Source organism: Phyllobates terribilis, unplaced genomic scaffold (assembly GCF_046119375.1).
Source record: "Phyllobates terribilis strain yellow unplaced genomic scaffold, ASM4611937v1 Scaffold_11__3_contigs__length_659146591, whole genome shotgun sequence".
Taxonomy (NCBI): domain Eukaryota; kingdom Metazoa; phylum Chordata; class Amphibia; order Anura; family Dendrobatidae; genus Phyllobates; species Phyllobates terribilis.
In genome coordinates this window covers 567,052,870-567,069,742 of record NW_027362771.1, presented here as the reverse complement: position 1 = coordinate 567,069,742, position 16,873 = coordinate 567,052,870, and the positions used below count along the sequence as shown (strand labels likewise).

At 51.4% G+C, this 16,873-nt stretch overlaps 1 non-coding gene across 1 annotated transcript; it reads left to right on the top strand.

Annotated features, from left to right (window-relative positions):
* The first annotated feature begins 15,520 nt into the window (after positions 1-15,520).
* TRNAE-CUC (transfer RNA glutamic acid (anticodon CUC)) lies at positions 15,521-15,592 on the top strand. Its single transcript has one exon. It is a non-coding gene; the product is annotated as a tRNA-Glu (tRNA).
* The last annotated feature ends 1,281 nt before the right edge of the window (positions 15,593-16,873 follow it).

The following is a 16,873-nucleotide window of genomic DNA, read 5'->3' as shown; positions in this document are numbered from 1 at the left end:
AACATGGAGGAGAAGGCCCGGGCCCGCAAAAACAAGGAAGCTGCACATGGTCCCCGTGCCGAAGGGACTGTGGTGAAGTTTAACCTGGATGGAGGATGAGGTTTCATCTGGGATCCACACGCCGAGACGGATCTTTTCGGCAACAGGAGGGATGTGGAGTCCCACCTGAAGGAAGGACATCCAGATCGAAATCTCTACCCTGGTGATCATATCACCTACACCAGGCAGAGAAGTGAGAGGGGCTGGTATGCCCTGAACGTCCACAGGGTGGTGGAGGAGAGTGAACCCTCGCCATATAGAGCTGATGACCCAGCTGGGCCAGCCTATAGTGGACAGGAGTCGTTTCCACGGAGGAAGCACCACTACTGAGCAGTAGGTGGAACTGTACTGTATATAGTTAGTTACCCGGAAGGGTACAGCAATGTTGATGTTGGTGTGAACTGGAAAAGGTTCACACCAACAAGAGGCCCTCACTACACACAGACACCCCCACCCTTCCACCTCATACCACCAGAGGGAGCCCTGTTAGGGATATATATACTGGAGGGTGGAGTTAGGTAGGCAGAATGTGCTGGCACTAGAGATCAGTGAAGAAGCAGCACGTTAGCTGCTGTGCTGAGGGCCAGCCAAGGCCCAAAGCACCTGCTGAAGCCTGAGGGCCTAGAGTGCGGCCGGAGGCAAGAAAAGGAGAGAGGAGTTAAGGGGGAAGAGGAGCATCTTAAGCTCACCCCAGAACACAAGCCGGACACCGGGTCCGCGCCTACAGGGTCCTCTACACCCAGTAGGGATAACCGGCATACCAGGAGGATTACAGACCCCTGGTCAACCTGAAGCTATAATCATTTACAGAACTAGGAACCACGAAGGCCCCAGCGTCCAGGGATAGTGGTTGCCAGAGAAAAGTTCTACTACCAAGCAGACAGGAGAGAGAGTGAAACAGTACAGAAGCTAGGCCTAGTTCCAGGCTGGCCGGGAGCTTTAGAGAGAGGAAGAAATGGATCAGGAGGCCTGCTACCCGCTCACTGGGGAGAGTCCAGAAGTGCACCCTTCCTACTGAGTACCCTGGACCATACCTGCCGTTACACCAGTAAAGGTACTGAAACGTGTCCATCATTCCCCCTGACCCCACCGGGCCACCTCTCACCTGCATCCCTTCCATCAACCCAACCCCGGGGGCCCGCTCCGCCTGTGGGGAGCTGTAGCATCCCAGCTGCCATCCCATGAGCCCCGGAGGTCTGCAGCAGCATTGGTACCCATTACCAGGAACCACAGGTGGCGTCACTAGACAAAACTGTTATTCATTGCTTCAAGTAACAAGACCCCTTTTTAAGAGTGACCCCAGGGTATGGGCCTGGGAGCCGACTGCCGTGACATCGCACAGAAGGTCAAGGCCTGAGTATCGAATTTCCCCCATATCCCCCTGGGTGAGTCATTTTCATAGTTACCCGGTCAGGGTACCAAAGACTGACAGGCTGAGGACTGTGAGCAGCCAATAACTGACCTTGTAAATAGTTGCACTTCTTAAAGTGCCCCTTGGTTTTATGCAACAAAAATGACCTGAGAACAAAAACCCGTTTGGCGTGGCCGAAGACGTGGTCCAACACCTGGATCACCTATGCCCTGCAGCCACGCCCAGGGCCTACATTGAGGGTTTTCGGACGGGTCCCTCATGCTCATGTTTGTTAAATTGCACCTTGTTGAAAAGAATGGACACCCGGTTACAGATCACGCTGTAACCTGCTAAGAATGTTTTATATGGAAAAATGTTTTATATGTGAAGAAGAATGTTATTAAATATGCTTTTATAATGTTTGATATGCTAATAGTAACCTGAAACGTTCAAGAAATGTGCCTCCCATAAAGGGAAGAAAAAGTTTGTTTAATATCTTCTATGCGAATGCATTCTAAAAATTGTGTTTTACTCTGTTCCAGCCCGCGGACGTGCTGTGTTTTGCTGCATCTCACCCAGAGGTGTGGTATCTCACTCTCAGCTAAGGATAGAGTGCTGCCCGGGACCCTAACACCTGCATCCAACACATTCCACTTCAGTGGGGGCAGGGCGAGATTGCTCCTAAGGGAGAGCACAGTCCCTGGTCCCTAGCTGGAGGGTGGAACCATGTAGTGGGTGTGGGTGGAGGACATAGTTCAGGGGAGCACAGGAAAGGAAGTGATATAAAGGAGGGAACCATCTTGAAAAGACAAGCCAGTCTGAGGAGGATAGTGTATGGAGCAGGAGCTCTGTAGGAGCTCTGCTCGGGAGGAGGGCCTAGTAGAGAGTCCCAAGTCTGAGGACAGGAGCAGGAAGGAGGGCTCCAGGAGGAACAAGGGGATCCTAGGGGTACGGGCAGTGCTGGAGGCCACCCGTACGCCCGAATCTACCAGGTGTGGAAGGATCAAGCCGCCGAGGGGACCGGCCCCTAAACTAGTGGAGAACTACAAGGCTCAGCTAGAAACCGCAGGCTTCTGTACTTTTAGGGTGCAGTTGCCACAGCCACAATTACATCGCCGAAAAGGTGGTCACAGAGGGTCCAGGGGACTGCAGGTCGCCCGACAAGATCCAAGGCTACCGGCTTGGGACACTGATTGTGAGGCACAGGGCAGGAGGGTGAGAGCCAGCGCAGGAAGACAACTGAGAAAGGCACACAGAAAGGGGTCCCGTTAAGCGCTCTTGAATTACCTGAGGGATTGCTAAACCCCTCCCGTGGTGAACGAAGTGCGATGTGGGAGGCTGTAATCTGTACAGTGCAACCTGAGGAACTTAACAACTGTGAGTAAACTCTGAAGACTGCACCCCACTGTCTCTGTGAATTACTGCTGTGCCATCACCCCCTGCACTACACTGCACTACAATGCCCAGCAACATCTAAACATCTACACTGCCCTGGAGCTAAGTTCTACCTGTGGAGAGCTAAACCAACTCTGCTGCATCAACAACAGCTCCAGAGGATCTGCACTGCAACGGCGGCTCCACATAGTCGCATACCACAGGTGGCGTCACAAACTTTATATAAAAACTATAAATCCCCTGTAAATAATCCCCCTTTTACTGACCGCCCTGGGTCACGGACCGCGTCACCGCCACTGTGACATCTCCAATAGCAACGACCGGCCCGGCACCGAGTACCCCACAGCCCAGGAGGCGCGTCAAAGAGACCTGAGTAGTCTCGAAAGCTTGCTATTTGTTACCATGTTTTCAGTAAATCCACAGCCCCACTGTCAGTATTTGGTCAGTATTCGGTCAGTATTTTTTCTCAGGAGTGGGGGCCAAAACAAGGAGTGGGTGATAAATGCAGAATTGGTGACTTGTTTCTATTATACCTTTTCTCTGATTGTTCCTTACCTGGTTTTGGCTCCCACTCCTGTGAAAAAATACTGATTGAATACTGACCAAATACTGACCGTGGGGCCGTGGCCTTAGCCATTAAAAGGTATCAACCACTGAGGACTCTCAAATCTTAATATTCTCCTTATTTGATGCATTTTTGGTGCAGATTGAAGCAGAGTATTTAATGTGTTTTTTTTTATTCTACAGAAAAACTTTGATTCTGCACTTAAAAAAGTAGCTGCGTTTTTCTCACAATTTTTTATTTTTAAATGCATTTTTCTCAGGTTCCCCATAGAAGCCCATGAAGAAAAAATGCATTAAAACCACAGAGTTCAGCAGCATCTTTAGACACACAATGGTCAGGAGTTTTCATGAAATCACATCCGATTTGCTTGGATAGTTAAATGCAGCAGAATTACTGTGCAAAAAAAAACTGCAGAAAAAAAGCAGCATTTACGCTACGTGTGAACAGGTCCAAACAAAGTGGGTGTGATTTATTGAAAACTTCTGCTCACTGTGCATCTAAAGACACTGTTCAATTTCCCGGTTTTGGTGCTGTTTTTCTCTGTAGGCTTCTATGTGGAGCCTGAAAGAAACGCCACCGCCACTCACATAATGAAAAACGCCTTCTCTTGACTAAAACCAGTTCATCTGCAGCTTCCACTCCTGGATTTCTAAAAACTCAACCCCATATAGACGGCTAAACAATATAAAAGAGAAAAAGAGCAGCAGCCAACTGGATGCAATATAGTCGCCTCCACCATAAACACATATACAATCACAATCTTCATAGGGGAAGAAGACTTGAATCTAGCGCCACCTATTGGGAGTAACAATCATAAAACTCATCCTAAAGTCTCATTTGTTAAAACATCAATTACATTATTACACAGGGTCAGTCTTGTACCTACCAAGCTTCATAGAATATATGGTACAGTTTCTCCATGATACTGGTATTGTCGATGATCCGTTTAACCAAACCATCCAAATTTGTACCCTTCCCTCTTTGTAATTCCCGTACTAAAATAAAATAAGACTAAAACACCATATTCTTTTGGGAAATTCTGGCCACAGCAGCCTTTATTTAAACAAAAATTACATAGATAAATAATTAACACTCAATGGTAGGAGGATCCTTGAAGCTCCAAAGATCTGGTGATTAACATAAAACCAACAATTAAAACCAAATTGCCCCCAGCCGTTACCCCACTGGCTCGAGAGCACCATAACCCCAAAGGGTTCCATTATTTACTTCCACTTCCCGGGCTCCGACATTACCTGCCGTGAGACCCCCAAAACCAGATCAGCAACCAACGTTTTCCAATTAAGGAATCCATACCCTAATGGACCACCATACCAATTTAAATCCAACTTCAGGGACCCCCGACCACCACAACGAGGGCACTTTGAATATCTCAAATGCCTGAGACCCCCCCCGAACGAAAAGCTATGGCCCTCTCGATGCCCTCTTGTAATCCCAAAGCCCACATGTCAATGCCCACTGCATTTAAATGCACACCATCCGCCAACCAAAATTCACCCTCTCCTTTCTCTAAATCGAAATGCCGCACAGCAATCCCCCCATTCCTAGTAACAAAACTAGAGACTGCCCTATTAACTTTAATCCTAGCTTTATTGATTCTCTCAACGGACTTAGCTCTACGCCAAAATCTCCAAGGGACAATCTCCGACCAAACAATAAACAAACCTGGAAATGCCAACCACAATCACAACAAATCATGTTTAATATCCTTTATCATCTCTCTAAAAGGGCGCAAACCTAGGTCGTTCTCCCCCACGTGCAAAACCAAAATGTCACATGACCTATCTAAACGCGCGCTGTGATGTACCTCCTGCAGCACTCTACATCAACTCATGCCTCTAAAGCCCAACCACCTGATCACAGCCGTTTCTCTGCCAAAACCGAGCTACCTTCCTGCAGGCCTTATATCCGCCCTCAGTGCTCCCCAGTGCACGTAGAAGTGTCCCAGAATCCATACTAACGCGGAATTGGAACCTGCAGAATAAACACAAACAAATTTGAAAAACACTTGCCTTAAACCAACAGCAGCCATAAAATCCAACATTAAAGAGGCAGTTTACCTGCCTGAGCCTGAGGTCTGATATAACTCCGATAACGCCTCGACTCCCACCGCCCAATGCGCTGTATAGTTTCCCTATTAAGACCACCCGCAGCCGCTTCCGTTGCTGCTCCAATCCGAAACTAGTGTGACCCAAAACGGGATGAATCTAACCCCAATGACTTTAAACACTTCCTAAATACTGTTATAAACTGGTATCTGGACAAGAAAGACCCATCCTTGTGACACAATAATGGACCTCCCTGCTTTGGTTCAGACTCCCTAAACAGCTGCAAGCATCTTATCGGACACATAAAAGAATTCCCAACTGCTCCCAAAACTAAGCGTCTTCCTTTTCCCAACTGATCCGTGTTTGATTTCCGGATTCAAAATTCCACACTTCCTGAGGTGCCCACCACATCTGCTGACAAAAGACCCCCGCCCACTGATCTGCTAGGTGATACGATCTCACCCACCCTCAAAGCTCCAAAGAAGGCCAGGAAAAAGGCCAATCTTAAAAGACAAATTTCAAACTCAGAGCAACACACAGAAGGAAACCCCCCCCTATCTTTTCAAAAATGCCAAATGAAACTGGCCTCCTAGAGTCATCCTGCCCCTTCCCCCTCCGAAACCCCTTCAATGCCTGTTTTATCACGAAACTTTTTGTTAAATCTCTCTGACCATGTAACTTGAAGCCAAAGGCCATAGCCGCAATAGTCTGAGAGATTTTTGCTACTGACCAACCCCCCTCGGCCCTTTGACTTATCCATGACAATAATACTCCTAACTGATCATCGTCCAGAGCCGAAAGCCCGACCGTATTAAACAACCGGTCTTCCCATAATTGCCAGATAGATTGATACGCTTCCCAAGTTCCCACCGCCAACGATGACCTAATCATCGACTCAGCGGCCCGTATACCACTTTCCAAAGCTCCGGAGGGCACTCCAGCCCCTTGTCTGCCGCCTCTGGTGCCAAAAATCAGCAATGGCATTCTGCACTCTGGGTACGTGAGACGCTGTCACATAAGCATTCATGGAAAGGCAAATCAGCACTAACTGGCGGAGAACCCTAATCACTGGAGGCGAGGATGCTGTAATGTTATTAATTGCACACACGATCCCCATGTTGTCGCAGTTAAACCGTACCCTCTTATTTTGAAGTTCCCCCCTCCACAGATATACTGCCACCAAAATCTCTAATAAGGCTATGTTTTTTACCAATCCTGAAGCTACCCAATCTTCAGGCCAACTGGATGCGCACCATTGACCTCTAAAGTACGCCCCAAAACCTGAACTTCCCGCCGCATCTGTGTACAATTCCAAAGTACAATTGTCCTGTACTTCCTCCATGAGCAATGAACGTCCGTTATATTGCTCCAGAAATTTCTCCCACACTACCAAATCATCTCTGTGTTCAGCCGACAAACGAACGTAATGATGTGGCGATTTCACCCCCGCCGTAGCGCTGGCTAACCGACAAGAAAAAATTCTCCCCATGGGAATAATGTGGCATGCAAAATTAAGTTTCCCAAGAAGAGACTGTATTTCCCTCAAAGTCATTTTTTTTAACTTCCTAGCCCGCGCAACCTCCTTTTTCAAAGCCGACACTTTCTCCCCTGGCAACCTAAATTCCCAATTAACTGAATCAATTACAATTCCTAAAAAACAAATGGTCGTAGTTGGATCTTCAGTTTTTTCTGAAGCCAAAGGCACTCCGAAACGCTCTGCTACCCACTGAATCGCTCTCAGCAGAATTTCACAACGTGTAGAATCGCCCGAACTAATGCACAAAAAATCATCCAGATAATGGATGATAGATTCAAGATTGGTCACATCCTGGACGACCCATTCTAGAAATGTACTGAAAGCCTCAAACAAGGAATAAGACAAAGAACAGCCCATGGGCAAACACCTATCCACAAATAACTCACCCCCCGCCAGTAACAACCCAACAACCTAACTCTTTCAGGATGAACAGGCAACAACCGAAATGCTGATTCCACATCCGTCTTAGCCAGCAATGCCCCTTTACCACACCATCTAACCCACCGCGCCGCCTCATTGAATGACGTATAAACCACGGTACACAGTTCCGGATCAACCATGTCATTAACTGACCTTCCCCGCGGATAAGAAAGATGGTGAATGAGCCTAAACTTTTTAGGCTCCTTTTGGGGCACTACGCCCAATGGAGATGCTACCAAATTTGAAAAAGGAGGATCGGCAAAAGGACCAGCCATACGCCCCAAAGCCACCTCTTTTTGTAACTTTACAGAAACCACCTCCGGATACTGATCTGCTGATCTGAGACTTTTCAGCACCCGGGAAATGTCAAATGCAGGTGGAGGAATTTTAAATTCGTCAGCAAAACCTGATAATAACACTGCCGCTTTTTCCCTATCAGGAAACCTATTTAGATAGGGGAGCACCGTGGTTAAGTTCACCGGTGTCTCCCCCTTGAGAATTGTTGGCCCCTGACTTGACTTTCTTTTTGAAACACCTGGCAGCGCCATGTGATGAGCCATTGCAGTGTGAGCAAAGATGGTTGAACCTGCAGTTGGCCCCAAATTTACATTGGCTGTCGTTGAACTGCCAGCATAAACCCGGTTTTTGAATTCCTGACTGCCCGGATGTGCCTCCACTCGCCTGCGTACCTGATTGATGAGCAGAATGGCCGGCGAAGCCGGCCCCTTCGTGAGGGAAATGCCCCAATCTAGAAGGAGCCATCACCCGTAACCAAAGGCCAATGTCCTTCTGATCCCACCTTATGGCAGGACGAATAGCTTTCCTCTGAAGAAACTGCTCGTCATACCGAAGCCAAGTCTGTACCCCGTAAGTCCTATGCGCCTCCCCAATAGCATCCATATAGCAAAACAAGGGAGGGCAGTTCTCCGGTGCCTTCTCACCTATCAAGCTCGCCAAAATGGCGAATGCCTGCAGCCAATTAGTGAAAGTCTGCGGGATTAAACGCCACCTTTTCTTCTCTTCGTCCTCCTTCCTACTATCATCCTTTTTACTTTTTTCCAGGTTAAATTTCACCAGAGGCAGAAGAGAAAAAATTTCTATGTATTCGTCTTTCCAAACTTTTTCCCTCACCTCTTTCTTAAGGTGTGCCCCTAACGGACCTTCAAAACACACATAAACCTCCCCGTGAGCCCTATCGTCCAAATTAATTCTACACTCCTTTTCTTTTTCTGTCTGCACCGACACCAAAACGGGCTCGGGCAATTGACTCTCACCCTCAAGTCTATTACCCACACTGCTCAGCCCGGGCTCACCCATGCGGCTAAATGGCCTGAAGCGGCACTACTACCCCTTTCCAGTCGCGACAATAACTCCCTCACAATTGCTAATACTTCACTCACCCATTCGCCAACCACCCCCATCTGTCCCTGACTTGTACCCCCAGCCACCGACCCCTGATTAACACTTAAACCTGGGTATAGAAAATTCTGAGTTAACGAACAAGACATAGAACACAACTCACCAGGCTGCGGAGGAGCTGTGGTCCCCCCAGCCGACCTTCCTCAATCCAGCCATCCGTCCCGACTTCTGATTCTTCCCGTTGGACCCTCCATCTCTTGTGACCCGAACACCGCCGATGCAATGGATCCCGCCGACGCAGCCCTGTATGGCGGAAAGTCACTGACATGCACTTATGTTGAAAAAGGACCAGGGGGCAGTGTATGTGAGGGCACATCATTGTCACCCAGCCCCCTGCCCCCTCTGACCCCTGCCTGCAAGGTCTGTGTGCCAGTGACCCGCGTGTCTGCTCCTGAATTTGAAGCAGCCCACGGACCGCCAGTAAGGGCGGGTAATAACACTTGCCTGTTATCACCGCCCGATTGCTGCCCATCCTGGATGATCCTGCTGTCTTCTGTGTCTGAGGAGGCGGACCGCCCGACAAGAGCATCGCGGTGCCGACTCCCCGTGACGTCACTGGTACCATCAGCCCTGGCGCGTGTAGGCCCCGCCCATGACACGGTCTGCGGCCTACTAACCGCCGCATGACACATGCCAGCGGGTGGATTCCTCCCAGACCGGGGCCTGCTGCTGCGCTTCCTGACTGGCACCCGGCCTGGAGGGTCCCCGGAGGGGATCCTACGCCTGCGCAGTGCCTGGGGAGCCAGGTCGAGCGACAGCTTGTCAGGAGCCCCCCCCTCCGATGATCGCTGCTACCTGCTCCTGCAGCCGTCCTCAGGGCTTCCAAGAGCTGCGCTGTGGACACCATCTGGTATTCACAGGACGGTATGGGGGAGACAACACACTACCCCTGTGAGCAGGAATCTGGGTAACCCCTCCCCTCACAAGCTCTTAAAAAAAAAACATTAAACCACTCCCCAATACCATTAAGGCCTAGCCACTCCCTCCAACCCATTGTCATGCAGGCCTGCGTCCAAGCCTGCGTCCAAGCCTGCGTCCAAGCCTGCGGGTGGGGGGCGGGCGGCTGTTCTCTGGCCTATCCTGACTGTTTTCGAGGATGTAATGAGAGGTGAATATGTTACATATTTGGGGGATGTTTATAAAATATGGAATCGGTGGATGGAAAACTCTTCCTTCCCCAAACTACATTTCAACTTTCCTACTTAGGCCACGGCCCTACTATCAGTATTCGGTCAGTGTTTTTTCTCAGGAGTGGGAGCCAAAACCAGGAGTGGGTAATAAATGCAGAATTGGTGACTTGTTTCTGACGCGCCCCCTGGGACATATTCCTTTTTGAGGGGAATACCCGGCACCGGATCAGATGGGGGGGGTTGTAGTCTCCGAGCGGCTGTGACCCGGTCCCGTGCCCAGGGCGTCAAGCTCAGTGTTATGTGGCAGTCCTTACTGATGTTATTAAAGTTCGTTGTGTCGACTACGCCACCCGTTGTGATGCGGTCACTGTGGCCGCCGCTGCTGCAGGGTCCGCTGAGGCTGATGGTGGGTGCGCAGCTTGGTGGGATAACCCCCAACGGGAGGGGTATAGCCTCAGAGGGGACAGGCGCAGAGGATGGGGGTTGTGGTGGTGCGGTGCAGCCGGTAATGATGACAGACTCGGGTTGTGCAGTTAAGGGTCTTTACTTACTGCAGATGTTCCTGGTCACTCTAGCTCCAAGTGACCTCCCGAGCCGTGCTGCGTCCACCAGGTCCTGGATCCAGCCAACCCCCAAACAAGTCCGGAGCGTGGCCCTGAGCTCTCCCTCTGTCCTTTCTTCAGCCGTCCCCACCAGTGATTCACCTAAATCCAGCTCCCTCGGGCCTTCTGTTGGGCAACCTTTGGCCTCAGGTTCCCTGACCCTCCATGTGGTGTGCCTTCAGGGTGAATGTAGTGGGTGACCGTGACAGACTCTGCCCACGGTCTCCGGTCTCTGGCTGGGGAATGTCTTTACCCCCACCAGCTTGGGTTCCGGTACCCTTCTGCTGACTCCTCACCCGGTGTTCTTATTTGGGTTCTTGGGTCCCTTCTTTGTCCCCCTCTGGGTCTTTCTGTACTCCACTCTCTCACTCTTCAGGCTCAGGTCTGTTCTGCTCCCTTGCTGCAGGCTGACTTCCTCTGCAGCAGACTTGTTCTCTGCACTGACTGACTTGTGCTCAGCGTCTGACAGGCTCCTCTGCGTCTGACCCTGATCCTAGTTGGTGCCCTCCTTATATATCCCTCTATGTGTGAGCTCAGGTGACCAGCACCCAATGAGCTCCTACCACTACCCAGACTGCTCCCCCTATCTGCCCCTACACTACATGGGATGTTCCTCCCCCCTCCCACTCCAGCCAGGAACAGGCTCGGTCGCACCTGCACATTTCTAAGTGGGAGTGCCGTCGGCCTGCTCCTCTGGAATGGGATGTATGTAGTGCATGCAGTCTATCTGAGCTCAGTTCCACACTCCTTCCTTACCCGGGAGTGGAATATCACACCTCTGGGTTGAGGTGCAATACTCCTGTAGCAGCCGAATCCTCAGGGTGCTACATTCCCCCCTGGTAAATCACAGCACGTCCTCGGGCTGCAAAGACAAAAAACACCAAAACATACAACATTTTTATAAACATGTAAAACATATTAAATATTATACGAAATACTATATAAATATATATATAAACTTTTTCAGGTAAACAACATTCTCGTCGTCTCTTTCTCTCTTCTGTTCCTCTGGTCACCGTGCAACTCGTGACCAGGTAGAGTGCGACAGTCTTTTGTAAAACAGTTTCCCAAATAAAACCGGTAGGGGGCGCTTTAGCAAGCGCAACTATGTACAGGGAAATTTTGCCGTTCTCAGTCCCCGGCCAGGTAAAGGGAAAGGGATGGCTGCTCACAGTCCTCAGCCTGGTATGGAAAGGGTTACAGGTAACAGTTCACTGGTCCCAACGGGGACTATTTTAGCAGCAACAACAGTTCCAGTTTCAGTTTCAGTTCCGATTCACTGTGCCCCGACAGGCAACTATATACAGTCTCCTGCTCTGCCGCACTCAACGGCGTCTGCCTCCTGCTCTTATCTTACGGCTGGTGGTTTCTTCAGACCCGTCCGGGTCCTCTTGCTCCTCCTCCTCGCACCGCAACTCCTCCTCCGTCAAGCGATGCACGTGGAGGGCGTAAGGTCCCTTGGCACACTTGTGCCGGGTGAACGTTACCTCATCACCGACGTAGAGGTCACGGCCTTTGTGACCCTCTGGCAGGTGGGACTCGACGTCCCGTCGTGTAACGAAGACGTCACCCATGGTGTTCCGGTCCCTTATGAAGCCCCACCCATGCTGCGCATTAAACTTTATTACCGTCCCGATGGTACGGGGACGATCTGCTGCACGGGGGTCCCTTCTGGTCCGACTCTTTTGCTCCGCGCTGCGGGTCTGGGCCCATTGCTCTTTGGCCTGCCTCTCCTCCCGCTCTCTCTTGAACTCTGCCAGCTGTTGACGGCAACACTCTGTGCGCGCTGCTGCAGCTGCCCGAGTCTCTCCGGTGAACCCCATCAAATCTTCTCCCGTGGGGTCCCACACGAACTGGGCTTCCTCGAGTGGAGGCGAGACCCGAGTCACGGGCTTCGGAGCCGGGATTAGGGGCTCACACAGGGGACCTAGTTGCTTCTGCCGCTCCAGCTCCAAGAATCCTTCGGGCCAGATGAAAGGCCGACCGTCCGGCCACGTTAGCTGGCTGAAGGGGTCCTCTCCCAGATGTGGCACCCTAGGTATTACGGGCGCGGGCGCGGTGGTGGTGGCGCCCGGGTTGCCCAGGCCTTGCGGCCAGGCCTGGGGCACCTGGAAGGTGAAGGGCACCGTTAGGACGGCGGCGCCCTGGGTTACCTGGCCTTGCGACCAGGCCGGAGGCTCCGCGGAGGTAGATGGCTCTGCTTTGGATGCGGCGCCCGGAAATGCTAGGCCCTGTGACCAGGCCGGAGGCTCCTCTTCCGGCGCCACGCTCCGGGTCACGATGCGTGACGTCATCGGGGTCGCGACGGCGGCTTCCGGTCGGGGCCTAGTCGGTGGCGATGTCATGGCGGTCTCGGGTACGGCCGGGGGACCTTCGGGCTCTGCGACGGGGAGCTGGGGCAGGTAAGCGGTCTTCCGGTATGGGGTATAGGCATCCCCCTTACCTGCTGCCATGCGTCTCGCTCCCTCTTCTGCGCCGTCTCCGGCCTTGGGTCCTCCCGCGTCATCCGCAGAGGCAGTCGATGTCTTCTTCCAAGGGAGCGGGTTAAGTGGACGGGTTCCAGCTTGCTGGGCCATCTCCCGGCCCCACTCCGCCAGGATCTCCCTCTGCACTCGGGCCATCCTTCCCGCGAGGCCCTCCAGGGCACTCCGCGCGCACTCCCGATCTCGGGGAAGCTGCGCCAGGATCTCCGCTAAGCCTAGCGGGGTTGTTGACTCCAGCAGGCTCCTGACCATCGGGTCGGTGCTGCTCTGCTCTGCTTCCGGCAGGCTCCTGGCCAGCGGGCCGGTGCTGCTCTGCTCTCCTCCTTCTTCCTCCAGCAGGCTCCTGGCCAGCGGGCCGGTGCTGCTCTGCTGCCGCTCCATTCCCGGGTCCACTCTTTCTCTCCTCGACTCCGGGTGAGCTTCTCCGCTACTCCTCATTAGACCTCTTGCCTCCGGGTGCGCTCGTTCTACACTGCTCCCGGCGACACCCATCTTTTCTCTCTTCTTTCGTCTCCTCCCACTTCGAGGGCGGTCCCGGGGCAACTCGGTGACTGTCAGCTCCAGGGGGAGTTCTTTCACGCTGACAGACACCTCCAGCATCACAGTCTCTGTTGGTGGGGGCGGTTTCCACTTTTGGCGCCAATTTCTGTCCCGGCCCACGATGGGATGTGGCCTCTTGCCCTCCTTTGGCACGCCCATAATGGCGTCCGCTGCTCTTCCAAGGCGGGAAATCTGCGGTTTTGGCGGGAAGCGTCGCCCAGTGGCGGGAAACTCTGCAGATGGCGGGAACAAGCTGGAAATGGCGGACAATCGGCGGGAAACGACTGGTGATGGAGTCCGATGGCGTGGACCCTCCGGAACCGGCAGGAGTCTTCTTTCTAAGGTAAACTTGCACTTTTCTTCAGGCACGCAGTACCCGGGTGTTGCGGGCACGTAATCCTGCCGACTACGCCAAAGTTGACGCGCCCCCTGGGACATATTCCTTTTTGAGGGGAATACCCGGCACCGGATCAGATGGGGGGGGTTGTAGTCTCCGAGCGGCTGTGACCCGGTCCCGTGCCCAGGGCGTCAAGCTCAGTGTTATGTGGCAGTCCTTACTGATGTTATTAAAGTTCGTTGTGTCGACTACGCCACCCGTTGTGATGCGGTCACTGTGGCCGCCGCTGCTGCAGGGTCCGCTGAGGCTGATGGTGGGTGCGCAGCTTGGTGGGATAACCCCCAACGGGAGGGGTATAGCCTCAGAGGGGACAGGCGCAGAGGATGGGGGTTGTGGTGGTGCGGTGCAGCCGGTAATGATGACAGACTCGGGTTGTGCAGTTAAGGGTCTTTACTTACTGCAGATGTTCCTGGTCACTCTAGCTCCAAGTGACCTCCCGAGCCGTGCTGCGTCCACCAGGTCCTGGATCCAGCCAACCCCCAAACAAGTCCGGAGCGTGGCCCTGAGCTCTCCCTCTGTCCTTTCTTCAGCCGTCCCCACCAGTGATTCACCTAAATCCAGCTCCCTCGGGCCTTCTGTTGGGCAACCTTTGGCCTCAGGTTCCCTGACCCTCCATGTGGTGTGCCTTCAGGGTGAATGTAGTGGGTGACCGTGACAGACTCTGCCCACGGTCTCCGGTCTCTGGCTGGGGAATGTCTTTACCCCCACCAGCTTGGGTTCCGGTACCCTTCTGCTGACTCCTCACCCGGTGTTCTTATTTGGGTTCTTGGGTCCCTTCTTTGTCCCCCTCTGGGTCTTTCTGTACTCCACTCTCTCACTCTTCAGGCTCAGGTCTGTTCTGCTCCCTTGCTGCAGGCTGACTTCCTCTGCAGCAGACTTGTTCTCTGCACTGACTGACTTGTGCTCAGCGTCTGACAGGCTCCTCTGCGTCTGACCCTGATCCTAGTTGGTGCCCTCCTTATATATCCCTCTATGTGTGAGCTCAGGTGACCAGCACCCAATGAGCTCCTACCACTACCCAGACTGCTCCCCCTATCTGCCCCTACACTACATGGGATGTTCCTCCCCCCTCCCACTCCAGCCAGGAACAGGCTCGGTCGCACCTGCACATTTCTAAGTGGGAGTGCCGTCGGCCTGCTCCTCTGGAATGGGATGTATGTAGTGCATGCAGTCTATCTGAGCTCAGTTCCACACTCCTTCCTTACCCGGGAGTGGAATATCACACCTCTGGGTTGAGGTGCAATACTCCTGTAGCAGCCGAATCCTCAGGGTGCTACATTTCTATTATACCTTTTCTCTGATTGTTCCTCACCTGGTTTTGGCTCCCACTCCTGAGAAAAAATACTGACCAAATACTGATAGTGGGGCTGTAGCCTTACACGTATGTCCTTTTCAACATTATACATTTCTTACTGTGAGCGGCACTAGACAACCCTATAAACCTTCCCACCAGTTTTCTGTTGGATCGCTCCAGCTTTCTATGTGGTCTCCACTTGTCTATTTGAGCCTACCATTATAGTGCTGTACAACTGGTAAAGCCGAGACCGGAAGGGCATCTAAAAGTGAGCAGACAGTTTCCCTGGTAGTCTAGTGGTTAGGATTCGGCGCTCTCACCGCCGCGGCCCGGGTTCGATTCCCGGTCAGGGAACATCAACATTTTGATTGTCAAGTTTACAGGTTGGCTTACTTTGAGCTAATAATTAGCACAAAATTTTGTTACATGGTCTCACAAGCAAGGTCACGACCCTTTTATCGAGAGGCACGCACACTTTCCATTAGGTCACACCCACTTTTCATTAGGCCACACCCTCTTACAAAAAAACCCAGAAAAAGGGTCTTTAGCTCATAATAAACATGGAGCAAATTATCTCTGATATAGAAGAAAAAGTTTTCCAGCGAAGTGGTATCCAATTTCCAAAATTTATTATGCAAAAAATAAAATCTTCAATCCAAACAGGGAGTTACACAGTGCTTAAGCCAACATGTTTCGACAGATGGTCTTAGTCATGGCAATAGCTGACAAATAGGGAGGGAGATAATTATATACACATGCCCTCATTAACCCAACAGCTGAATAAAAAGCAGAATCAGTGACATACAAAGTAGTAAAAAAGAAAAAATATATATTTTTTATATATATAATGAATGAAAAACAAATATACAGAAAATAATACAGTAGTAACAAAATAATATAATAAATCAGAGTCAATACTGTAAAATTACATCCTGTCTAATATTCAGACCATGGGGGACTCTCGTTCCAAGGTTATAAATGCAATAAGACTCTTTCTGTAACAAACGGCACCTAACATCTCCACCTCTAAAAGGGGTAGATATTTTTTCAATACCTTGGAATTTTAGTGCCTGAGGCTATGTGCCCACGATGCAGAAATGAAGCAGAAAATTTCTGCAGCATTTCTGCATCTCCCTGGCAGAAAAAAACGCATGCAGATTGTACATGCAGATTGTACATGCGTTTTTCCTGCAGAATACATGCGGATTCACATGCGGATTCACATGCGTTAAAGCATGCGGACTGACAAACACTTTCCAGGCGATAGCATCACTATGAAAGTGCTTGACAACTAAGTCACACTATATAAATCCATGCAAAAGGCATGGATTTATATAGTGTGACCGTAAAAATAAAAAAATAAAGCTATACTTACCCCCGATCCCCCGCCGCGTGTGCTGTCGCGCTCGTCCTGGCTTCTTCCTGGTTGCTGGGCTCTCGCGAGACAGAGCGGTGAAGGGCCTGCGGTCACATGACCGCGATGTCATCTCAGGTCCTGGAAGATAAGTGTGACACCCCAGGGGTCTGGTTGCCACAGTGATAGAGATGTTATGTCTGAGAGCAGGTGGGAGGTCCTTTGGTCAGGGATCCTGTGCATGCCACACCTCCTGCCCAGTCTTGGGAGGGGAAGAACTT